We start from the raw sequence: 27,128 nt of genomic DNA on the forward strand, positions 1-27,128 counted from the left end.
ACCCTTAAGAAGCTGTGTCAACATGTAAACATATTAAAAATATTGTTTAAATGTTTTTAAAAATCTTTTGACTAAAGTAAAGCTTTATGTATAGCTCTTTGCCTCAGCGCATGCATAAATACATGCATCACTCATTCATCATCCACTGACATGAACATCAAGTTCTGCTAACCAGTATGGCTAAATGAGTCATTACAGCTTAATCATTAGGCACAGAATTTAGCTATCACTGAATATCAATTCAAACACCGTTTTTCTCCTGAAAGAAAATGATGAAGACATTTAATTGACAGCCAAATAATTCTCAACAATCAATCAACATTTGTGTGAGTATAGGGCATGTGTAAATTGTCCCTCTAAGATCAAGTTTCTAGCCTTACAAAATACATTTTGACTTTAAGACATGCTATAGACCCAAGTTGGATGTGAATTTGGAGAATATAAACTGGTTATATCACCAATGAAATTTGTTGACACTCAACATGGCGATGCTTAAAGAGAAGTTAGACTATGCCAAATTTAGGATGCTAGAAGACAGTCTGAAAAATGCTACCCTACTGAGATCTACCTTAACTGGCTAGAACAGTTTGGTATAACAGTACACAGATATAACTGGTGTGCCTTCAGAATATATGTCCATGTCTCTACGTGTACAACATACTGCTTTTTCTTTCTCTAGTCAGTTTGCAACATGGAAAGAATATATGGGATGGTACATACGTATAAAATGATTTATATGGGTAAGTTTGTTAATATGTTTTCTACTACAGATTAAGGTTACTATGGTAACTAATCATTTTGGCCGGGGTGAAGAGGTTGAATTCAACTGTCCCCTTTTCACGTGTTAATGGTTGCATTGCCTAAGGGGAAGAACTTGCCTGGACTTGTTTTAGTTTCAGTTTCCCTTCTGTGTAGGCTTGCAGAGAGTATGCAGCTGAGAGAAATCTCTCCTCTCAGCAAACAGCCTTTAAATATGTTTGTTTTCTGTAAATAAAATTATTTTTATAGAAATGCCTGTTGTGTGACTTTTCTGATCTCTCCTGGGCCAAATGCTTTCTAGCACTCTGCCAACAGGTTATGGGCCCAGTAAACAGCCCAGTAAACCCAGTAAAACCCAGAGAGAATAGAGAGATCAGCTCCACACCTCATGCACAATTTAAAGGCAGGTAGCAAAGACCTGTGGTGGGGACGTGGTGGCGCTGCGGGTTAAACCGCTGAGCTGTCGATCGGAAGGTCGGCGGTTCGAAACCGCGCGGCGGGGTGAGCTCCCGTTGTTAATCCCAGCTCCTGCTCACCTAGCAGTTCGAAAACATGCAAATGTGAGTAGATCAATAGGTACTGCTTCGGCGGGAAGGTAACGGCGTTCCGAGTCGTCATGCTGGCCACATGACCCGGAAGTGTCTATGACAACGCCGGCTCCAAGGCTTAGAAACGGAGATGAGCACCGCCCCCTAGAGTCGGATTCGACTGGACTTTACGTCAAGGGAAACCTTTACCTTTACCTTTACCTAGCAAAGACCTGTGGAGATTTTCTTTGGAGCCGCCTGGAGATTTTCCAGCAACTGCCGGTCTACAGGACAAAGAAGCCAGCTGAGGTGACTTGCAAAAGAAGGAAGAAGCCATGGCTACCTCCCAGCCCTCAGTGATGCCTCTGGAGCACCTATCAGAGACCAACTATTTGAATTGGGCCCTGAAGATGGAAATGTATCTTCGCAGAGAGAATCTTTGGCTGCCAATTGGTGAGCAAACCCCCCAAAATCCCAGTGCTGAATGGCTTAGGCAAGATGAGTGGGCTAGAGCCACCATTATCCTGGGAGTTGAGGACAATCAGCTAGTCCACGAGCGAGGTATGCAGTCTGCAAAGCAACTTTGGGATGCTTTGAGAGACTTGTATGTAAAGGCAACAGCAGGGAGTAAAGTTACCCTGACAAAAAAGCTGTACAAAGCCTACCTTGCAGAAGGAGATAGCCTTCCTGAGCACCTGCATCATATTCAGCAGCTGTTTGTTGAGTTGCAGGAGAGAGGAATGGAATTTACACCTCTCACAAAATCCTATATCCTCCTGTCCTCACTGAATGAAATGTGGGACACGTTGATTTGTACCCTAGAGGCTATGCCTGAAGCAGACCTCACCCCATCGTATGTTACACAGTGCTTACTCGCTGAATGGGAGAAGAGAGAGGAAAGATCCCCCCCATCTCTTCTGGAAAGCTGCAGTACCAGAAAACAAGGGAAAAGAAAGGAAAGGAAGCTGAGGCCACAGCGCTAGCCAGCCAGCGATGCTTCACTTGTGGTTCAGCTGGACATTTGCAGAAAGACTGTGCCTTGAGACCCAAGTGTAGAAAGACAGAGAAGAAGAACACAAGGGCAACACAGAAGAAGGTTCTTCAGACAAGCCAAATTGCACAGGTTGCTGAGAAGGGTAATTCTGATGTATGGGTGTTAGATTCTGAGGCCAATTGTCATTTATGTAATTGTAAAAGCTCTTTTGTATCACTGTCTAAAACTGAAAGACAAAGTGTATCTTTGGCTGATGGGTCTGTGACCAAAATTATGGGACAAGGTGACTTGTATTTATCCTGCTTGGGAGAAACTGTAAAAGGTGTGTTGTATGTGCCAAATTTACAATCAAACCTTTTATCTGTGGCACAATTGGCTGCAACAGGGTATGTCATAACATTTAAGAAAAATGGTTGTGAGATACGAAAAAATGGGAAATTGTGTGCTACTGGTATGTTAAAAGACTCCTTGTACATTGTGCAAAATGCAAGGAAGCCAAGCTGTAAGGCTGCAGTTGGCAACACGCCATATCATGACCAATGTGTACACCTGATGCACAGGAGATTTGGTCATGCTAATTTCAAGCATATAGTACAAATGCCACAGCTGTGTGCTGACCTAAAGATAAAACCCTGTGATAAATACTTAGACTGTGTAGTTTGCAAAGAATGCAAAACACTAAAAGCTCCTGTGAGTAAGCACAGTGACAGAGTTACAACTAGACCTTTGGAAATTGTACACTCTGACATTATTGGTCCTTTTTTCTCCAAGTCTTGGACAAACAAGGTATGCAATGACCATCATTGATGATTTCTCAAGATACACATTTATCTACATCTTAAAACATAAAGATGAGGCATTTGAGAAATTTAAAGGTTTTGTGACATGGGCAAATAGAAAATTCCCTAGGCCTGTATCTGCACTACAATGTGATAGAGGAGGAGAATACCTTTCTCACAAATTCAGAAGGTTCCTAGTGGAAAAGGGGATAGAACAAATTATTTCTAACCCTTACACCCCTCAGCAAAATGGTGTTGCTGAAAGAAAGGGCAGAACCTTGCAAAATGCGATGGAATGCATGCTTAAAGATTCACATTTATCTTTTAAGTATTGGGGAGAGGCAATATCTACTGCCTGTTATGTACAAAACAGATTGTATAACTCTGTGATTCAGGACACTCCATTCATTTTATGGTGTGAAACCAAAGGTAAACCATCTTAGAGTGTTTGGTAGCACTGCTTGGGTTCATATACCAAAACAACAGAGAAGGAAAGGAGGCCCCACAACAAAGAAAGCCATTTTTGTTGGCTATGAACAAAGCCAGAGGAGCTACAGGTTCATAGTGGGAGAGAAATTAATAATTAGCAAAAGCGCTTCTTTTGCTGAACGAAATTGGGGGAGATTAAACTCTAGCTCTCCAGTTGATCTGACCACCACAAGAGAACAGCAAGGACTTGCTGATCGTGATCTTTTGCCTGATGAGGACATTAAACCAGAAAAGCAAACTGAAGATCTGTCTGATGAGACAGATGCTTCTCAGGAAAGTGATAGGAGTCAAAATTTAAGCCCTGTATTACCTCGCAGATCTCAGAGAAGTAATAAAGGCATTCCTCCATCACGCTTTCAGGCTGAAACAGTAAAGGCTTTTCACATATTCACAGAACCTGAGTCTTTAGAACAAGTGAATGATTTACCACCTGAGATTGCACTAAATTGGCATTCTGCAATGCAACAGGAATTAGCATCCTTGAAAGAAAATAAAACATGGAAACTGGTAAATCTACCTCCCAATGAACGCTGTCTAGGTTGTAGGTGGGTTTTCAAACTGAAAAGGGATGCTGATGGCAAAATCCAAAAATATAAAGCAAGGTTAGTTGCAAAAGGGTTCACTCAAAGGAAAGATTTAGACTTTGACCAGACTTTTGCACCAGTTACTAAAGGTGAATCAATTAGATTACTGTTAAAAATTGCTGCACTCAAAAGAATGTCAGTTCACCACTATGACATTCAAACTGCATTTCTCTATGGTGATTTAGACCACAAATTATATATGCAGCAACCCCCTGGCTATGGAAAAGGGGAGAATCTAGTCTGTGAACTGCAGACGTCGATCTATGGGTTAAAACAAGCTGCTAGATCCTGAAACCAAAAATTAGATGAAAAACTGCAAAATTTTGATTTTGAAAAAGGAAAAGCAGATCCATGTGTATATATGAAGACAGACAAACAAGGCTGTATGTATCTGTGCATTTGTTGATGATTTGCTGCTGTTCACATCAACAGAAAAACAAAGGCTCGATTTTGAAGCCTGCATGAAAAGCCATTTCACATTAAAAAGCCTTGGAACTGTAACAAATTACCTAGGTTTGAAAATACACAGGAAGAAGGATGGTAGCTTTCTGTTAAACCAAGGGGGAAATAATGTTCAAATATTGTGGATGGAAAGACATACAGAGTTGTCAAAGAAAATTGGTTTGCATCTCATTCTGTAGTATAAAAAGGGAAGTGTTAATATGTTTTCTACTACAGATTAAGGTTACTATGGTAACTAATCATTTTGGCCAGGTGAAGAAGTTGAATTTAATTGTCCCCCTTTCACGTGTTAATGGTTGCATTGCCTAAGGGGAAGAACTCGCCTGGACTTGTTTTAGTTTCAGTTTCCCTTCTGTGTAGGCTTGCAGAGAGTATGCAGCTGAGAGAAATCTCTCCTCTCAGCAAACAGCCTTTAAATATGTTTGTTTTCTGTAAATAAAATTATTTTTATAGAAATGCCTGTTGTGTGACTTTTCTGATCTCTCCTGGGCCAAATGCTTTCTAGCACTCTGCCAACAGAGTTAACACAGATTAAATGCCACAGATAAAACTGGTCGAGTTCAGATCCTATTGTGCAATAAAGAACACCAACAAATGGGGCAACCGGCAGGGGAAATTAATATACCATGAATGTAGTTTTACCGAGACCCAATGCCCATGTTCACACAAAATGAATGATCCAGTCAGCTTCTTCACCAGGATAAAGATTTAATTCCCATGGATTGGCAGCAATGATCATTGATACCACCTTCAAAGAAAGGGTGTTTTTTATTTTTATTTTTTTTACATTTTTCCAGCTGTCACAAAGGAGGCTGAGAATCTGCTAGTTCCAAGTATTTCTTTTCTTCACTAAGTGAAAACAATTGTTTAAAAAGACATGGCAGCATGATGGGCATGGGCACCACCATGGACAGAGGCAGAGGTATACATCCCACCATTTTTTGTCCCTCATCTACCCCCCACTTGGCCAGCGTAAGGAAAGGTGGAGGTTGAGTACCTTGGGAAGTCCTACTTTTGTGGAGCACCTTGTTCCCATCTTAGCTGCTGGACAAAAGATTAATTGCCCACCAATTTCTTTCCCCTGTTCAGACAAAGTGGCTACTTGGGAGCTGTCTAATTAAGTTCACAGAGCTGAATTTGTTAACTTGCCCTTAGCATCTTTTGGGGAAGCACCCTGCTGTGGAGAAAAGCAACTCAGGAAGAGATCGCTTGTTTAAGCAATCTGTCCACTTTGTGTCATGGTGGGCTCAGATTCGGAGTCAGAATCTTCAGCGGTGGCAGAGACAGCTGCTGCTGCTCTCTGAAGATGAGGGCACAGAATTACCACCCACTTCCAATGCAAGAGCTTGGTGGGCAGCAAAGAGAGCAGAGCAAAGGAATTCAGCAAGGTTACTTGCTAGGAAGCAGCCTCACCCTCCTAAATGAGCCACACCGGGACTGCTCTTATTTAAGAAGAGCTATGAGCTCGAGCCTCTTCACTGGAAACAACCGTTCACAAACCCAGACTGTGTGTGCCTTGCCTTTGGACTCGAACCCATGTGACTGACTCTGAATCTGGACCGGCTGACGACCTCGCTAATGCTTTGGACCCTGGATTTGCCTGACCACTCTTGTGTCTGCTCCTTTGATTTTGGACTATCTCTTTAGGCAAGTTTTGCTGGACTTGTGGGGACTTGACTGTTCTTGTGTGTGGGTGTGTGCATTTGCACATACCTTTCCCTCTGCCGCTTGCTTTTGCTTAAAAACTCACTTACTAAAAGTTTGCATCTACCTCTCCGTGTACTTGTGTGTGCTTGGCCTGAGACAGGAAACTCTGTGAGGGGCGGCACAGGACAACGCATACTAACTATAATGGTGAACATGCGACTGAAAGGGAGATGCAGCAAAGGTCGTAAATGTGGGCATTGGTCGCAAAGTTACTTTTTCATCACTGTTGTAACTTTGAACGGTTGCTGCTCGAGGCAGTCACTAAGTGAGGTCTATCTGTATTATGCAAACAAGGCCAGTGCTTTTTAGTGGCATCAGTTCAGAGATAACTGCCATTTAAATTACAAATACCACATGCTATTGAGCATTTGGCAAAGGGACTTCAAGAGAGATTCTGAAATGAATTGGAAGAAGAGAAAAAGGTAAGACAAAGAATCACAATTCACAACTACAACTTCTACCTGCAGTTACATAAGTTTGTTTCCAACAGAAAATCTTAGCTGGTGGTTGATGTGAAATATAGGACTTGGTTGCTGTCCAGTTCTTAGCATCAGATACTGTAATTAAATGTCAGCTGGTAAATGTGCTAAAGAAGCTAAGAGCTAAAAAACACTGTTAGTTTCTTCCTTCCTTGTGATATGCTGGCATAGCAATGATGCTACAAGGGAAAAACACTGTATGTCTTCATTAAAGTAACATTCACTCACACATTAAAAAAAAAAAACTTAAAATAATGTGTGTTTTAAATGGTATTGCTAAAATGCCTTTTCTGGGAAAGGTGACTGAGAAGGTGGTGGACTCACAGCTTGAAGTACAACTGGATGATCTTGATTATTTGGACTCACTTCAATTGGGCATTCAACCAGACCATTTACTGAAAGTGCTTTGGTCACTTTGACAGATGACCTATGTCAGAAACTAGATAGAGAGAATTTTGGGTTCAAATACACCCAATGGTACAAAGAATTTTAAAGATTAATATTCAGCTGAAATCAGAACTTTTTTGTTGGGGCTAATGGATAGACAACAAGAAAAGACCTATGGAAGTTTATTTTTGTATATAGTAACTGCAGCAAGATTATTATAAGTACAATGATGGAAAGACTCTGAAATACCCACAGTGGAGGAATGGTTGGTGAAGACGACAGAATTTGCAGAGATGGCAAAATTGACTTGCTTAATTAGGAAAAAGACAATGACTATATTTGTCAGTGACTGGAAACCCTTTATGGACTTTTTGCTGGAAACATGAAAAAAATGAACTTGTGTTTTATGGGTTTGATGATTAGAAAGGTAGAATATGTAAAGAAGGGAGCCATGATATAACTATAGAGAGAGACAATAAAATACAAATGCATTTATAACAGCAGTAAAGAAAATCGGAAGCCACTTCTTTGTATCTCTCTTTTTTCTTTTCTTTTTCTTTCTTTTCTCTTTTCTTTCTTACTAATTTACTTATCACTTTTCTTCTTTTTTCCTTTAAATTTGTTTTGTTTTGATTGTGTAAAAAATCTCTTCAATAAATGATGATGATGATGATGATGATGATGATGATGATGATGAAAGTAGATAGAGAGTATGCAACCCTATGATTTATCTTCGGCCTTTCAGTAGCTTCCAGTGTCACCAACCATATCTTCTTCATGGAACATATGGGTCTGAAGGCACTGTTTTGTAGTGGTTCCAGTCCTTCCTAAAAAACCAAATCCAGAAGGTGCTGGGGCATCATCTTGGTCACTGACTCATGATATCCCATAAAGATCCATCTTGTCCCCCATGCTGTTTATCATCTACAAGTAACCATGGGGGATCTGGAACTCTGGAACTATCTAACTCCAAGCTAACAATTGGTGCTGTTGGAGCAACTGGTCACCCTGTCAGTTCAAAAATGAACTGGCCAAAAAAGAACAAGTTGAAATTAAATCCAGACAAAATGGAGGAGCTGTAGACAAACACAAAACAGAACTAGGGGACTGAGCTTCAGCCTGTTTTGAATGGGATACACTATCCTGAAAGAGCAGGTCTGCAGTGAGGCAGTGCTCCGTGACTTTGCCTGTCACTAGATTTATTGGTAACAGCTAGCTGTAGTAAAACTGCTCTTTCTCCCAATTTGTGCAACAAGTGCAACCATGCCCAAACCAGTCAGCTTTGGCAACAGTTAACCTTACTTTGGTTACACACTGTCTTGATCAGTGCAATGTACCCTATGTAGGGTAGTTTTTGAAAAAAAAAAGCCAGAAGATGAAATTAGAACAAAACATGCTAGCTAGGCTGTGAACTACAAATCTGTGCTGAATGCCCTGCATTGGTAAACAACTGCTTACCAGGCACATTTTAAAGGGTTTAAGCTGTTGGTATTTATCTTGAAAGCCCCACACAGCTTAGGTAGCTTATTGAGAATCTGGCTGGCCTTTAAGAACTGAAAGAGGTGCCCTTTTGAAATGCTCCCCTGTCAGAGGTTTTATCTGGCATTGGGGAAAGAACCTTCTCCTGTGTTGTTCTCAAGCTATAGAATGTTCAGGGGTTGTGTTTGGCTTCATTCTTCCTCTGTGCTTTCAAAAGCTTTATAACTCTTTCACCAGGCTTTTAACTGAACTGATTTTAGTAATATTTTAAATTTATTACCTTCTCCTATTTTTTAAAAAATTTGTTAACTTGCCTTAAGTATTAACTTGTGTAGAAGGTGGGAGATAAACTGAATAAATAAAATAAAAAAAGTGATAAACAGGTTGAACTGTTCTTCATGAGGGACAAAGAAAATTTACCTAGCTGTCTTGCCTGGTGATCCAGCCAGCTGAATGTTACTCCTAATGATGAATAATAGTTTACTAGATAAACTTTCTGTTTCTCCCTGCTTCAGACTGCACAAAACCAGAAGCAGAAAACATGGCTGTCAGCATCTGACAGGTCACCCATTCATGGTTAAGAGCTATGATCTGTTTAAAGGGTTACAAATGGTGTAGGCTGGGGAACCTTAAAGATTTTTCCATACTCTTCTGAAAATCTGAAAATGATGGAGGAGGATGAACTGAACACCCATGCAAATGTTTGGAATCCTTTCGTGTCTTTTTATCCTCCTTGTGGATCTCATAAATTAAATAAACAATCTGTATACAAGGGCCTGCAACAGATGGTAGAAAACAAACATAATTTAATGAAAGGAAAGAAGAAAACTAATTCCAGGATGTATAGAATAATTGGAAAGGCTTCCACTTTGCATACATGCAATAGAGTAGTAGCTGCTCAGCTTTTTATTCATTGTTCCCTCCTGGTTCTTCTCTATTTTTCCCCCAGAAGATTTTATAAAAAGAATTGGCATTCTCAGTAGCCATTTCATCAACATATAACTCTGATTTTTTAACAGAGGGGAGTCCAAGCAGGCTTGCTATTAAGCATGGGCAATTAATTGTCCTTCTGCTCTAACAAATTGAAGTGACAGTTACAAGACTGCATTATCTTGATTTTTGCAGAAATGACCTTTAAAACTTTTAACAAGCATCCATAACTGACTGCACTGATTTAGAGCCAATTACAAAATAATGATGATAATAACAGAACTGCTTTTTCTTTGCTATGATAGAAATATTAATGGAGCTTTCTTTGTTTTTTTTTGTCTGCAAAATCACACATGCTAATGATTAAATTACAGATGGTTTGAAAGAACTTATCATTAATTACATTTACATTCTTGCAAACATAATTAAACATGTTGCCTGCAGAGATTAGGCAGTGATACCAAATGATGCATATTATTCTTCTGCTGATTTCAAGTGGTGGACACCAAAGGTAGAGCTGAAGCTCATGATCAATAAAGCCACATACTGCAGCTCTTGCCAGGCAGTGGCATTTCAATCAGCAGGTGGGAAACAATATTTTTGAATGAGGTTCTATAAATAAAGCATTACAAACTAATGCTACAACCCACCCCAGCCCCCTGCATAGACAAAAGTAGTCTTAGAGTAAGCAAAGTCACTACGGAATCTGAAAGGTTTTTAAATCTAGGGGAATAATCAAAAATGTGATCACTCATATGAGAATTGAATAGTATAGCAAAGTACAGAAAAAGCAGGTTCAGGGAGTCTCTTGAACATGTGTTTTAAGCTCATGACTAGTACAAATTACAACACTGAAATATCAAAGAACTGAGGAATGTTTGAATATGCATAAGGTATGTTCACTTGGAGAACCAGAATGCAAAGCCAGCAAAACATTATTGTTCCAGAGTCCTCACCCTATGTGTACTCTGGATACCTCTCTGCCAGTGTCACCCTAATAATGCCACTCTAATAATGTCAGCAGTAAAGCAAGTTGTATAATCTTCTTTGGGAGCCAGGAATTGCAGGGCCTTGGTATAATGATGGTTCCTAGTCTGGTAAAAATTCAGGATTTATGTAAACAGCCAGCTGCAGGCTTCTCCATTATCAGACCTAACTCTCTCCATGGTGTTAAAAAGAAAATTAAAAAGTTTCTACAGTAAAGTACATTGGAGTAAATTGGTTCTAAACGGGAGAGAGTTCTCGTAACTCCAGCCATTTCAGCTCAATAAATCTATCTAAAACAAAACAAAACAAAACAAAACACCAACACTGGGATCTTGTTTGGAGAAGAATTACGTTTGAACTTTGGAATCTGCTAATGAGCCTGGCACCTAAGTCCCATGGAAGCCAACAAGCAGTGAGTCATATACACAAAGACGTGTCTCCTGCAGATTTTTGTGTTCAACATGCAAAGTTCAACACAAGCCAACATCATTTGAGCGATGGTGGCAGGGATTTATTTGAAGTGCTCATTCAGTGAATACCCCAGAATGGAGCTAGTGTCATGAGACATACAGATACTGTCAGTACTGGTTTAGTGTGTCACTTAAAAAACAAAACAAAAACATGAGAACTAATGATGATTATCTATGTGATTTCTTTTATAAGTCCAAACATGTCCCCCCAGAGTAGGACAAGGTACATAGAATGGTCATAGCAGGAAGCCCAATTAGAACTACAATTCACATTAAATATTTAGTATATAATTGCCTTTCTATTTTTTCTTCCCTCACAACTAAGTGCATTGGTCCCTTTTTGAATCAGAACAAGTAGAGAGAAAGTTTAAATCATTTCTCTTCTGATACTCATTCCATTCATCCACAGACTAAAAAAAACCCAACTACCAAAAACAAAACAAAACCCTCAGTTAATATCAAAATAAGACTGACATAGTTCCATCAGGGAATAATGAGATGTGACATAGTGTAATCTTGAAATGCAGAATTGTCTTGACTTTTTAAGAAGAGATGCAGCTAGGAGCTATATCATCAAGCTTACCTATTGCCAATACTGGAAGCCAACAGTTGGTGTTAACTTTCTGATTTGGGCTACTTTGGAATATACATATACAGCACCTTTGGTTGGATGGACAGTATTAGGACATAAATACAATAGAACTCTAGTATCATTGGAAACAATTATGTCAGTTAGAAAGCTATGGAAGGTAATGTCTAATAAAAAAGATTCAATCTTTTTTCCCATGCTAAATTAACTTTATGGGGAAATCCAACAATTAAAAATTGGGGAAAAGATGGTGATATGGAAAAATTGGATGGAAACAGGGACATTGACTTTGGATCAACTGATAAATGATGAAGATGACTTTTTAACATACCCTGTGTTAAGAGATAAACATCATCTACCATATGTAACTCAATGGCAATATTTACAGTTACAACTTTTATTAACAGCATTGTTTGGACCAGCAGCATTTTCAGCCTCTGAGACACCTGAGATATTAGAACAACTTGTTAAACCCTTTAAGACTAAAAAAACCTACTATTAGTTTTTATAGATATTTATTATCAATAAATCAATAGGCAGACATGCAGATGCTAAGACATGAATAGAATAAAAAATTAAGAGATCCCTATATTGCTTAGACAATGGGAGAGCGCTTTAACTTCTATTAAGCATGTCAGTGGACCTTAAGCTATGACTTATAGAACAAAAAAAAATCTTTAGAAGTTATTGGACTCCATTATGTTTGCATAGAAAAGGACTGCCTAAGACAGCATTGTGTTGGAGATGTAATAAGGACAGTGACTTTTTAAAACATATACAGTATGTTCTTACAATGTCCTATACTTAATAAGTTTGGGGAGAAAGTAGTGGATTATATAAATGTGACTGTGCCACAAAAGCTAAAATTTTCAGAGGACAATATTCTCTTGAATTACATACCTAGTAGATGGAATTTGACAACTGGACAATGTAAATGGATTCTCCATGCCCTTATTATGGCCAAAAGACTGATACTGCAGCATTAGAAAGATAAATGTATGGTCCCATTTATTCAATCGATTGAAGACCTGGTTACACTTGCTACCTCTGAGAGAACAGCCTATAGACGTAGACTTTGTATGGATAAATATAATGAAATATGGGATTCATCTATACAAAATGCAGTAGTTTAGGGAAAGCATGCTGGTTATCTATCTATCTATCTATCTATCAATCAATCAATCAATCAATCAATCAATCAATCAATCATATTTTTCTCACTGCCCATCTCCCTCATACGGGGGACTCTGGGTGGTTCACAATAAAACAGTTTAAAATTTGATAAAATCATACTAATATCATTAATCTATCAGTATCAGTATCAATAAATAAATATAAAATGTAATGAGATCCAAGTAATGGCAGATCTAATACCACCCAGAGGGAAGCAAGACCGGCTTTGGCAGGTCTAGGGAGCCAACCAACCCCAAGCGTGGCTCTTCCTCTCCCCACTCCAGGCATGGTGACAAAGCCAGGTCTTCAATAGTTTCATGAAGTCCAAAAGAGAGAAGGCTAACCTCACTTCTGGGGGAAGGGTGTTCCAAAGGGCGGGAGCTGCTGCAGAGAAGGCCCACCTCCTGAACCCCGCCAGATGGAATTCTCGTGCAGACGGGGTCCGCAGCATGCCCCGAAAATTCCTCAGCATGGCCCTGTAGATGATTTTCCAGATCCTCTTTCCCCAACAGGGATCGGGTGACCCTAAACAGGGCCGCTGGGTGGCATTCTGCACAAGGTAGGCCTTAATCGCAGCTCTAGCTTGTGTCTGGTTGGGTTCAGTCTTTGTCTTTCTTCAATGGTGCTCTAGGCGTCTCTTAATCCTCTTCAGAACCCTCAGCTCCTCCGTGAACCACAGGGAGTGTTGGGTTCGATAGGATAAGATAGGCCACACAAGCGAGATCCTATCCAAGGCCCCAGCCGTCTCCCTATTCCAGGCAGCAGCCAGGGCCTCTGCTGTACCATGCAGCAGGTCCTCAGGTATAACCCCTAGCTCCCTCTGAAACTGCATTGGGTCCATCAGTCTCCAGGGGCGGACCGATCGAGTAGGTCCTGCCTCCCTGCAGAGGGGGGTGGCATATGAGAATCCCAAGGTCACCAGGGCGTGATCTGACCGTGACAAAGGGGAAAGATGTAACTCTCCCCTCAGATCACATTGCCACTGCTCCGACAAGAAAACTAAGTCTGGTGTGAGGCCACTGTCTCAAGTCTGGTCCTGAATAATCTGAGTCAGGCCCATGGCCGCCATGGTGGCCATGAACTCCCGAGCTGCCTCTGAGGCCTGCCCCGGGGACAGCAAATTGAAGTCCCCCAGAACCATAAGCCTGGGGAACTCCACTGCCAACCCTGAGACCACCTCCAGCAGCTCAGGCAGAGAGGTTGCTGCGCAGCAGGGAAGCTGGTACAGCAGCAACATGCCCAACTGCTCTCGGGCACCCAACTTGAAAAACAGGGTCTCACAACCAGCTACTTGTGGAGCAGCGCCCCTGAAGGACACTAGAGACTCTCTGATGACAACTCCCACCCCTCCTCTCCTGCCCTGGCATCTTGGCTGGTGCCACACCCTAAACCCAACCGGGCACATCTCCAACAAAGCCACTCCTCCTTCCAGGCCCAGCCAGGTTTTGGTAATACATGCCAGGTCTGCCCCCAACTCTATGATCAAGTCACATATGAGGGGGGGCTTGTTAACTGACCTGGTGTTAAGAAGCAGCAGCCAGAGGCCAGGGCCTCTATGAGTCTACTGTTCAGGGCCTAGGTTTATGCCCAGAGGGTCGGAACATGCCACAGGTAATAAACTCCTGGGGTGTCTTCCTCTATGATGACTCACCCTCCGGCTTCTGTCATAACATCCCCTGCCTGTCACCACCTTGATGAAATGTCCCGCCCTATATCCCCCCATTCCACCAGTCCAGCTGCCTCCATTTCTGGAGCTCTAGGACTCCTGGCTTGAGATAGAGGTCCCTCTATCCTCTCATACAATCATACAACCATACACACTTCCCACAACCACAAGGGGATGGTGGGCCCTCCAGCACACCAACTCTCGCTCTTGGTGCTGAAAGGCCCAACTATCACCCAGATACTCACTATGCTCCCCAAACCTCTCTCACTAGGCAACAGGGGGCATCACATCCACTACCCCTCCCACCTGTCTCTCACTTGGGGGCGGGGAGTGCTCTAACACACCAGCGCATTCACACTCGGACTCCACCCTCATCTCACACACAGGGAAGGAGCCCCCATTCACCTTGGAGGGACCTTATTAATCTCTACCACACCTCATTGTTTAAAGGATAAGGAGATTGGGAGGGGATAGCCAAACTCTAGCGATTTTACAGTCTAGAGGTCAAAGGCCCCAGGCAGTTCCCCCAGCGTTGTCCGTGATGTAGCCAACAGAGACCTCATAAAGTCCCTCTATGCAGCCAGCTGTCCACGAAGTCCAGGATAATGACAAGGTCTAGGCCAGAGTCCATCCTCCACCACACCCAGCCAAACTGCTGTCACCGGGCTCGTCTGGCGGCCAAGACCAGTCGATCTACCGTTCCATCTTGGCCAGGGCTGACCATCCGTCAAGGCATTCGTCACTCCGCCCCAACCAGCCCTCCTCATACTGTGCCACTGGGATCGATCTTCCACCTGGGGGGGGGGGGGGCTTGCTGGGGCTCGTTCCTGTGCCACACAGCTACTTAAAAGTAGCTCCAACAAGACTGCCCATTGCTCCGCTACTCTGCTGCTCGTCACGCTGCCAGGCTGGAGAGGAGGAAAAACTCCAGCAAAGGCAGGGAGCTCGCGCCTCCAACAATGTTAGAGGTAGCAGCTATCAAGCCGCAGTCCAGAGGGGCCAACCAGGGTTCCTTGCTGCCTGCCGCCGCTCTGTCCAGGAGGGTTCCCCCGCTCTCACCCCCACACATCAGGTATGGGGGTCAAGCTCTTCCAAACTCCCCCAATACCCTAGCCCGAGGTCAAAGTTGGGGGTAAAGGGTCTAAAAAACTTAAAAACAACAGGAGTCTCCTGCCCTAGAGAGGTGCCCAGTGTCCGGTCGCCATCTTGGAATCTGTTGCTATTTAATTGTATTAGAAATATAGATATATACTTGCATCATATTTGCATTAGATATATATATATAGAATTCTAACTGTTTACTGTTGTAATTATACATTGTTGTAATGATATATATATTTTTAAAAAAAATCTATTATACCCATCTCACTTTTTAAAGCACCTGTTATTTTTTTGGATAATGCATGTATCTTTGTGTATTTTTTTCTTTTCTTTTTCTGTTATTGTCTTTAAAAAAGCAATAAAATTAATTTATAAAGGAGATGCAGCTAGAAAGATAGAACTACTGAAAATAAGTTACAGGGAATTAAAAGTTAATGGGTTTGTGTGTGTGTGTGTGTCTGCCATTCCATGTGTAATTCTTCAAATATAAGTAGTATAATCACAGTGAACTTCCTTCTAGCTAAGTGCACATGGGCTTTCAGCATTTGCCACTTTTTGTTGTTGAGTTTCATAGCTTGCACAAACCTAAGCTTAGTTAATTATGGTTTATAATCTCCTTGCCTTGAGCTGAAACTGGCTTCTGTGAGGATAAATGAAGTCCAGGCTGAAGACAGATAATCCTCTGAGACAGAGGTAGGCAACTTGAGGCCTGTGGCCTGCACACAGACTTAAACATTGTAGCCTCTAAAATGCTGAAATTCTATAGTAGGTTGCCAAAAGCATAATCTACTGCTTTGGGCAGGAATTAAAAAAAAATAGGCATGCAAACTGATGAAAAGACTTCAAACTCCTCCATTTCCAGATATCTGGAAAACAAAAATTGCTCACCCCTGCATTAAGGCCATTTTGTTGTGTTAATTGGAGTCTAAATTCTGATAGCCCTTGGGAACTGTTCTTGCTGAACCAAGACATGAAACATACATTCTAGAATAGGGGATAAAATAAAGAATAAAAAATAAAATAAAATAAAATAAAGAGCCAGTTTGGTCTAGTGGTTAAGGCAATGGGCTAAAAACCAGGAAACAGAGTTCTAGTCCCGCCTTTGGCATGACAGCCGGCTGGGTGACCTTGGGCCTGTCCCTCTCTCTCAGCCCAACTCACCTCACAGGGTTGTTGTTGTGGGGAAAATGGGAAGAGGAAGGAACATTAGGAATATTCGCTGCCTTGAGGTATTTATAAAAATAATAAAGGTGTGACAGAAAATAAACTGAAATAAGTAAGTAAAAAAACAAACAAACCTGACTGCTAGAAGGCAGGAGAGCAAATTGTTCTTAGGAGGAAAAAGCTGTGGCGCCTATCCAACCTTGGCTGATCCCAAAAAACTCACACTGCAAAGTGAAAAAAGCTTCCCACAGGAGGGAAATGAGAACATGATCATGAGAACAAGAGAACAGCCCTGCCAGGTCAGGTCTAGGCTCATCTAGCCACCATTCTTTCTCAGCCAGTAGTCTAAAAAGCCCAGAAACAAGAGGTGGTCCTCCACTCCTTTTTTCCCTCCCATGAACTTAATATGTAGAAGTTTACTGTCCCCATGCCTGGAGGCAGCACCCAATCATCAAGGCTGGTAGTCATAGATAACTAATAACTTCTCAGTAGCTACTCCATACTGCTGCCCAAAAATCCTGCATGAAGGTATCCAGGTAGTCGCCTGGAGCTAAGCTTGACTAAAGGTGTCTACCTTTTAATGGTATCTGCTAAGCCCTGACTGTTGTTCATGTGGAAGGTCTATCACTGGAGAGGCATTTGTAATTCAAATGCACAATCTAATCAATAATGCAGGCTTCAAAGTCTTATTATAAGTGGCACTGCAAGAAAGAGCCATGTTCATTCTCATTTGGGAACTTATCTGTAGATTGTGGAGCTCTGCATAGCTCGCTTTGAATCTTTGAGGATCGATTAGGTTACAAATCAAAACAAGTACAGAACCAGATAATGGGGAAATGAAGTATTAACTATTTATTAGAATATTCAACCCAACTGCTCTAAAATGTTTTTTCCCCCTTTCACAAAAAGTTCCATTGCTGGGCATTTTGATTGCAGTATGGCATTTGCTAATCCAGATGGATTGCCAAGTACATATACTATGTAGCAGATCAGATGTAGAAGACAAGAATAAATGCTCCCCTTCCAAAAAAGAAAGAAAGAAAGAAAAAGAAACAGTGGAAGCTATGTAATTTAAATGAGTGAGATGTAAAGTCAAAGGACTGCATTCACTTATGTCCATCTACCAGGAGAACCTCATCCCTTCCGGTGTCTACTTTGGGGAATCTAGGGAGGGAGAAGCAGCTCCGCCCCTATGTGGAAACCAGCAAGCTACCTGATGAAATATTGTTGTATTGTATACATTTTTCTTTATGTTTGTTTGTTTTTCTGGCTTCTGGCCATAATAAAGTCAGTCAGTCAGTCAGTCAGTCAGTCAGTCAGTCAGTCAGTCTATCCATCCATCCATCCATCCATCCATCCATCCATCCATCCATCTATCTATCATCTATCCTGACAAGAGCACATGATTCCTAAATAGAAACGGGTATGAGAAATGGACAAAGAATAAATGTCACAGCTTTATATGATTGTCTTCTGCTTGTCTTCTGCTGGGCAAAGTCACCTATAGCATCATCATTCCTTCTCTGCTTTTCACCTCTGCTTCCTGCCACTCTTGCCCAGGGATTTTCAGTGTGTGAGAAATGCTGCACAATCCACTTTTATATGGTTCCTAACAATGAGAATAGGAGACCAGATCATTATGTATTCAATTTCCAAATGACGTCCCTGTTCCAAAGATACTAGCAAAACGCCCATCAGGTCTTGAAATGGAAGCATTTGGCTAGAGGAATCACTCAAAACCTAACATTCAGTGAAAACAATGCAAATGGTTTCCATTCTTCCTTTTCATCTGGTTTATGAAAAAACAAAGGCAGCCCTCAAAGTTAGTAGTATAATAAAACAGCTGTGTAGCATTATCACTTAAATCATAATGAAATGTGGAAGAGAAATCCTGCTTTGTACAACCAAATTCATTCATACAGTTTTAAAAATATTACAGAGATTGCAAGGGCAAATACTCAGCTTGTCTGTAGTGCTATATTATATTCAGCTTCAGTGCATATATGATGATGAGGAAGAGAAGACAAGGAGAGGGAAAGAGAGTACTTGACTGTTTATAACACTTTGAATTCCTAACAGATTACTGATCATTTGGCTAAACATTTTCATGCTACACAATGCTTATCCCTGGATGGAGCTTGTGGATAAGGACAATACTGCTGCTTCATTTCTGAAAAAAAACACACACACAAGGGCAATCAAAGCACCTGGCAATCAGAGAGGTGTATCCAGTCTTAAAATACAGATGATGATGGATAAAAGTAAGAGAACTTGTTAACTTGGTAAGTATTGTGGAAAGTCAGATCAGGTGATGGAGTAATCTGAATAGTTTAAAAACATGCAGGACATGACAAGCGACTTTAGAGAAGAGGTGGGGAAACATTTGGTGACTGGGTCCTGCATTTAGTGTTTCTGAGTGGGTGGGAGGGCAGTAGTGGGTGATGATACAAAATCATGGTGGAATTTTCAATTTGTCTTGCTTTTAGGGGGGATATCTAGAATATACATTTTAAAAATGTTGGCTGAGGATGATAGAAACTGCCCCAGACAGACCTGGTGCGTAACTTGGCGGTCCTCCTGGACTTGAAGAGCAGGTGGCAGCCGTGGCCAGGAGAGCCTTTGTGCAGCTGCATGCTGTGCACCAGTTACGCCCCTTCCTGGACCAGGAGGCCCTTCGAACAGTCACTCATGCCCTTTTCATCTCTCATCTAGACTATTGCAATGCGCTCTACATGGGGCTACCCTTGAAAAGTATCCGGAAGCTCCAGCTGGTCCAGAATGCAGCTGCGTGAGCTGTTTTTGGTGCCCCCAGAAGGGCACATGTAACACCGCTGCTGCGCGAGCTGCACTGGGTACCAGTTTGCTTCCGGGTCCAATTCAAGGTGTTGGTTATTACCTTTAAAGCCCTACATGGCATGGGACCAGGTTACCTGAGGGACCGCCTCTTCCCCATTACATCAACCAGTCCCACCTGATTGTGCAGAGAGGGCATGCTGCAGACCCCGTCTGTAAGAGAATTTCATCTGGCAGAGTCCAGGAAGCAGGCCTTCTCCGCGGTAGCCCCCGCCCTGTGGAACATGCTGCCCCCGGAGGTGAGATTGGCCCCATCGCTCCTGGCCTTTGGCGGAGTCTGAAGATCTGGTTCTGCCACCTCGCTTGGGGTGGAGAGGGGAATAGATCTACATGGGGACGGTTGCTATAGACCTCTCCTTCCACTCTTGGACTGTTTTAGCTTCTTCACTACCTGGATTCTTTATTTTTACCTTTATTTATATTATTTATTATCGTATTTTATTCTGTGTATTTTATGGTTATTGTTTTTAATTGATTGTTGTAAACCGCCCAGAGTCCCCCGACGGGAGGAAATGGGTGGGGACAAATTAGATAGATAGATAGATAAATAAATAAATAAATTCCACATCTGAGTGATGATAAGCTGTATTAGAGTCAGCAGTCATTATTCAAAGCTATTATTACCTCTGAACATGGAGGTAGAATCTTGCATCCATTTATCATGGAACCATCTTTAATGTGCCTGAGGATAGACCTGTTAGAATTGAGAAGTACTGAAGCTTGCACTTCTATAGGAATACCACGTGGGAAGCTACTTCACTGATAGCTGGGAGCACTCAGAGAGCACCAAGAACTTCACTGATAACTTCACTGCAGCTACCCTTTTCTTTTGCTTGTTCCATGCCTCACATATCTTACTCTAGGCAAAAAGATTGTAGGTGTTCCTGGTTTAAATACATGGACCACTGATTTGTTCTGGTATCTCATGTAGAAAAATGGTACTATTTATGTTCCCTTCTGGTGGGGGGCAGGGGGGAACAAACTCTACCAAATTTAATGAGCCCCAGAAAGAGAGGTGATAGTGGTTGGAAGTATTTGATCCTTTAAGCACTGGAACAGAATATAAATTCATGGAGCATATTAGGCTCTGGTTATACAGTATATTCTAAGCTGAGTGAGTTCATTTCAACTGCTGATACCATCACTGAAATTATGTATCATTCTTATCTTATAGTGTGTGTGTATGTTCATTCATTTATTTTAATCTCATGATTTGGACAATATCCATCAAAGCTTTCCTTTTTTGTATACTGTATGCATTTTTCTTTGTAAATTCATAAAATCAACCATCCCACTAAATAACTAAATGTAGAAAAAAACAGCTGCTCTTTAAATTTTCTAATACAACCTGCTGATTATGCCATCTGCCTGTGATCCAATAAAGAATTCCTATAAGCCTACCCAAACGGAAAGAGGTATATAAGGCAATATTGGCAGATTTTCTCAGAATGCCGAACTCAAGCTACTTTAAAAATATTTAGTAAGCTAGGCAATATATTTCTAACATGTTGCTTTCAATTAGATTACCAACAGCAATTAAGGATTAAGGAAGCAATTAGAAGTCCAGATGGACTGAGAAGTTGGACCAACAGGATGGACAAGATGAATGCATTTGTGATTGCCCATAACTGTGGCATAGCCATCTGCAGCAGAACCCAGCAAGACTGAGAAAGAAATGGCAGAGCACAATATGAAATGCAGGTCAGCCCACAAAGGGAAAAACAACAATCTCTAATGGCCCCTTCCCTATCATTATACATGGAAAAAAATAAGAAAAAATCTATGATGGCACTAGGAAAAAATAATATTGGAAAAAACATGCCCATATTAAATTTATTTTCCTCTGTGTACCCAAGGCTCAGAGCAGCTTGCAAAAATGTTTAGAATTTTACATTAAAAATATAAATAAACTGAATTTAACTAAACATTTCACTAACACTTGAAAAGCAGCTACCGACATATGGCAGCTACCCCGAGACATGCTGGTGATTGTTATGCGTGTCCTTGCTGGGAAGACGGCAAAACAACCTCCCAGCAACTGCTGGTCCTTTGGCAAGCAATTGGCCCTCTCCTGCCACCTCAGCTCCATGTTGTGAAGACCCACATATTACATACTTCCAGAGAGAAACTGATTTTTGACTCAGAACAAAAAGAGCCTCAAAGCAGCTCACAAGCATTAATACAACACTCCAGTTACAAAAAGCATTAATGAAAGCTAAAGTAAATGAGCTAAAATAAATCCAGGCAAGATGAAACCGTGTTACATATTGGTTACAACTGAAACATCTTAGCTGTTTGCCAAGAAGACAGCAAAAGAAGGAGCAACTCACAGGCCCGCAACTAGGGCAATCCAGGGCAAACATGGATTCCGCACCCATTTTGGCGCCCCCCAGTGGTCATTTTGGTGCCCCCCCAGCGCGGCACCTGGGGCACATGCCCCACTCAGTTGTGGCCCTGGCAACTCAATCACCCCAACTGGGGGGTTCTCATTCTATTCCTACCAATCGTCTCTGTAATGATTGTCTATTCCAATAAAAGGAGTCTCATCAGTAGTTACTAGAGAAAACTAATTTATTGAATGAATAGTATGCAAAGTACGAAGAAAGCTGAGAATGAGCAAAAGCGCGCCAAATACAAACTTAAAGAGCCTTGCTCCCGTTGCGAACCCTCCCCTCAGGCTAGCATAGCAACCACCCACCCCAGATGCTAGCAACCGTTAGAATCGGCCTGAGAAAGTAACCTTGAACAGCAGAGATAACCCAAACATACATTCCAGAAGATCACAAGTCAGCACAAAGGAAATTTACCAGCGTGGCCAGGCAGGCACGCAACTGCAGATATGACATGTGAAACGTTACGAGGAACCATAAACATCGGAACCATAAACATCGGAACGGGAACATGACAGTCTCTCTCTTTTCAGTGCAGTGTGGAGTAGGATCTCTGACCGCAACTGCAAGTTGATATGCTGATCCTTGATTGCAATAGTAAAATTTGATTTGATATGATATGAGGAAAAGTCCCTTGAAAATGACCCATAAATAAATTGGGAGCCAGGACAAATTTAGAAAGTCAAAAAAGTGGGCTACAGAAATGATCCTAGCCATTTGCATCAATTACAGTCTTTTGACATTTTTCAAAGGCAGTACGCACTATAAAAAGCTATCTCCCAAAGTGGTTTCCACTTCTTACTATGTTTGATTGGCGGGGTTTTCCTTTTGCATCAGCAGCCCAGTCTGAAGTAATTACTTAGTAACAGCTTGCAGACACCTAACAGTGATACCATTCCACAAACAATTCCCAGCTATATATTCTGATGCTCACTCTGTTCCCATGAATACTTGGGAAAGGCTATCATGGAAATCATGTTGGCCTTCCGGAAGGCCTGTAATACTTGGTTCTGTCGTCTGGCCTGGGGATCCCATGATAGAATGGAGCCTGCTAGATGAATATATGATAGTTAATTGAATATTCTTTGTATGCTTCTCCACCATTTTGTTTTTATCTTTTTAATTTAATTTGGTGGCTTTTAATGGTTTTTATGTATTGGATTGTTTTATTATTTTTGCTGCTCAGAGTCACTATGTGAGATGGGCAGCTATACAAATGTGACAAACAAACAAACAAACAAATAAATAAATAGAACTCCCAAAAAACTTTATCCTACTCACTAAAAGTAGTAAATGCTAAAAATCAAGGGCTGCCCAGCACTAAAGCATCTGGCCAGCTCTTTACAAGGCACAGTGTAAGAACTGCCCTACACAGTGAAAACCCAAGTCCATGCAGTCCAAATGTTTCTAACAGAAATTTCTGGGAAATTCACAAACTAAATGACTTTGTACTAATCAACAGATACTCATAAACTTATACTTGACTCCAAATAAATTGCTGACAGTTCTTGATATATAACCTCCAAAAACCAGACCCCTTGGCTATATGTGCCCATGTTGTATTACCTTTGTAGTGAAATTAGGGTGGATGTGTACCCTGATTTATGGAGGAAGGGGTCAACCTCCCAAGTAGACCAGACAGGAAACATGACAAGATGAATTAATTCTACATTATTGTAAAGCTACAGTAACAGAATCTTACAAGTCTGAAAGTACAAATCTCCCGCTGTCTCTTTTTACTGCCTGATAAGTTAGGGTGGATCCTTTCTAAGTTTATTTCTCTGTCCATTACTCACTTGTGGGCTCCTCTCCCTTTTATCTGATCATTCCCTAGGCAGCACCTCTTCCCCCAATCTTCCAAGCTCATTCTTACATTTCATTACATCAGGGCAGCCAGAGGATACCTCTGTATTTCGGGTGTACTCTATTTGAAGGGCAGTTGGCTTAAATCTGGTTGGAAAGGAAATGAAAAAGAGAATAGGGGCTTTGGCATTACACACCAATGGCTAGCAAACGAACTTATTTAGTCACAGTCACTACAGTGAGACATATTGTGTTTCTGTTTAAATTACAGTCATCGCTTGTATTCCCAGTTAGGTGGCAATGCCTAGCCAACTTTGGCTGATCTCAAAAACCTAAGTAGAGTTCAACCTGCACCAGGTAACTATTCTCTTGGGAGACCACCAGGAGTTATCAGGGTTGAAGGATACACTGGGCAGGGGGGAATTGTATCTAGAAAACTACATGAACATCTACAGTAGGTAATATTGATTTGAGACTTACTCTTTAATAATAATTAGTAAGATATACAGTATGTGTGTGTGAGTGAGGACATCTGTGTGGAGAAGTTTGTTTGTGCAAGTATATCCACATTCATGAGCATACCCGGTGTGCCTTCTAGCGTCTAGCCCCAAATCATTGAATGAGCCTCCAAGGCTGAGGATGGATTAAAACTTGGGACTGTTGCTAGGTGAACACTTTAACCACTATTCAACAGTGTATTTATTTTTTGTTCAGTTGCCCTTTCTCTCTTTACTGCAAGCAAAAAAAAAAAAAAGTACTATGTGAAACTCCAGTGAGTGTTATTAGTGAGAATCTATGTTTAAGAACACTAATCAAATTCAAACGTAGCTCAAATTCATATACTTGCTAAGAACAGAGAAGAAGAAAAAATGTTTAACATCTTGCAATCAAACTATCTGCTTTTGCACATTTAGGGCCTTATTCTGTTTCAGTTGTGAATCTCAGCCTAGCAGCTACACTGGTTTTCATGGAGACAAGAAAAACATAAAACATAATGCAGTCTGGTGCCACCCACAATTTCATTGACCCATGATGTATTCTAAAATTATGAAAGATGAGGGGATGGACCCTTCATTCCTGTTCATCATGTTCAAATTAGGTGTTTTATCTTTATACCTTGCAGACCCAGGGGACAATTAATGCTCAATGTATGTAGAACACATTACAAGTTATGCTCAGCAAATGCTTTTAGCTTTCTAAAAGACAAATCATATTAATAGGAAAAAAAAAGTAAAATGAACTCCAGGGAGTTGGATATAGAAATTAACCTAAGTCTGAAGATTGTAAGGAACATAAGATGCATTCTACCAGAAGTACTGAAGACTTTTCTGTAGCAATACAATGTCAAATTTATAGTTAATGTTGATTAATAAAACACTAACAGCACTATAGCGCTGGCTATAGCGCTCTTTCATATCCCAGGACCTGAGCACAGTTTTCAAAAACTGAACAAGCTTCTAATGCTCTTGAAAGAAGCAGCAGGTAAGCATTACTATACCCATTAAATACAAATAAAGCAGAGTTACAATGTTTAATTACAAAGAACAGTTTATTAAAATAGTTTTTTCCTTCTAAACACCTTTGCTGGCCTACTTGGTTTAGAATGGAATTTTATGGTCAATTTTCTTTACTAAGGAGAGATTAATGGCATCTGTGCAGCCATGTGGTTAACCCAGATGCATGAAGTGAGCAGAGTAATCAGGCATACCAACCAAGAGTTAGAGAGCAATTTTGGTAACAACACTGAGCCTCAAAATTAGGATTATGGAACCTGCGAAAGCTGATCAACATATAGTGTAGAATGAGGTGCCATACAACATTAACAGAAATATTACACAGTAAAATATTACACAAACTATCATAAAACCAAAACCAAGATTATGGCAACCAGCTTGATTGATAACTGGCAAATAGAGGGAGAAAATGTAGAAGCAGTGAAAGACTTTGTATTTCTAGGTGCGAAGATTACTGCAGTTGCTGACTGCAGTCAGGAGATCAGAAGACGCTTAATCCTTGGGAGAAGAGCAATGACAAATCTCGATAAAATAGTTAAGAGCAGAGACATCACACTGACAACAAAGGTCCACATAGTTAAAGCAATGGTGTTCCCTGTAGCAACATATGGCTGCGAGAGCTGGACCATAAGGAAGGCTGAGAGAAGGAAGATAGATGCTTTGGAACTGTGGTGTTGGAGGAAAATTCTGAGAGTGCCTTGGACTGCAAGAAGATCCAACCAGTCCATCCTCCAGGAAATAAAGCCAGACTGCTCACTTGAGGGAACGATATTAAAGGCAAAACTGAAATACTTTGGCCACATAATGAGAAGACAGGACACCCTGAAGAAGATGCTGATGCTAGGGAGAGTGGGAGGCAAAAGGAAGAGGGGCCGACCAAGGGCAAGATAGATGGATGATATTCTAGAGGTGACGGACTCGTCCCTGGGGGAGCTGGAGGTGTTGACCACTGACAGGAAGCTCTGGCGTGGGCTGGTCCATGAAGTCACGAAGAGTCGGAAGCGACTAAACGAATAAACAACAACATCAATAAAACCAAACACAAAATCTGTCTTGAACTCTTAAATAAGCCTATCCCCTACTCCCAAGAATAATAATAAAAAAATCAGAACATGATTGGATTCTTACCATTATCAGAAATGGATAAAATATATTTGTTCATACAATCTAAGCTATCAATAACAGTAATCATACAATATGGCCCAGATAGCAATCATACACTATCTGAAGTATTCACTCTTATTCCAGACATATAAACTGAAAGCAATTCATGTTATTATCAACAAAGCAATAACACAATATATCAATGAAGCCAAATACAAATTCTCTCTGTCGATCTATCAATCTACTGTACCTACAGCATGCTCCATGGTAGTCCTATGTCATGCTGCTAGTATAACTGAGAAACAGAAGAAAAATAAATCTGGGTAAATTAGCAGATGGGGCTACATAGGCAGAAAGCACAGATCTGCATATATGGAGTGAAATGTCAGAAGAGGCCTTCACACGTATGCGGTTAAAATTCTACACATCACACGTAATGTTACATGGAGGGCAAGCCAGTGCCCACAATGCTTTTTGTTGTTCTTTTTATCCAGAAAGTGAGATACAGAGAAACAAATACAAGTTTTAAGCTGTTATTGTTCACTTCTTGAACTAACAGCTCTACTCATTTAAATGTTCACACACTCAGGTACTGTATATCTATCCAACTCAGAGACTAGCTGGCCAAGCTAGGTTTGAATACCAGAAAAATATCACATATCTATGTTAGCTTCCAAGGACTATGATTCCCATACATATTATACCTTCCAGCAAAGCTTGCTACTTTTCTCACATCTC

The 27,128-nt window shown here is 41.1% G+C and overlaps 1 protein-coding gene across 4 annotated transcripts in view; it reads right to left on the reverse strand.

Moving 5' to 3' along the window:
* TPK1 (thiamin pyrophosphokinase 1) overlaps nt 1-27,128 on the reverse strand; it is a 311,687-nt gene that overhangs the window by 25,401 nt on the left and 259,158 nt on the right. The window lies entirely within an intron of this gene.

This window comes from Candoia aspera, chromosome 4 (assembly GCF_035149785.1).
Source record: "Candoia aspera isolate rCanAsp1 chromosome 4, rCanAsp1.hap2, whole genome shotgun sequence".
NCBI lineage: Eukaryota > Metazoa > Chordata > Lepidosauria > Squamata > Boidae > Candoia > Candoia aspera.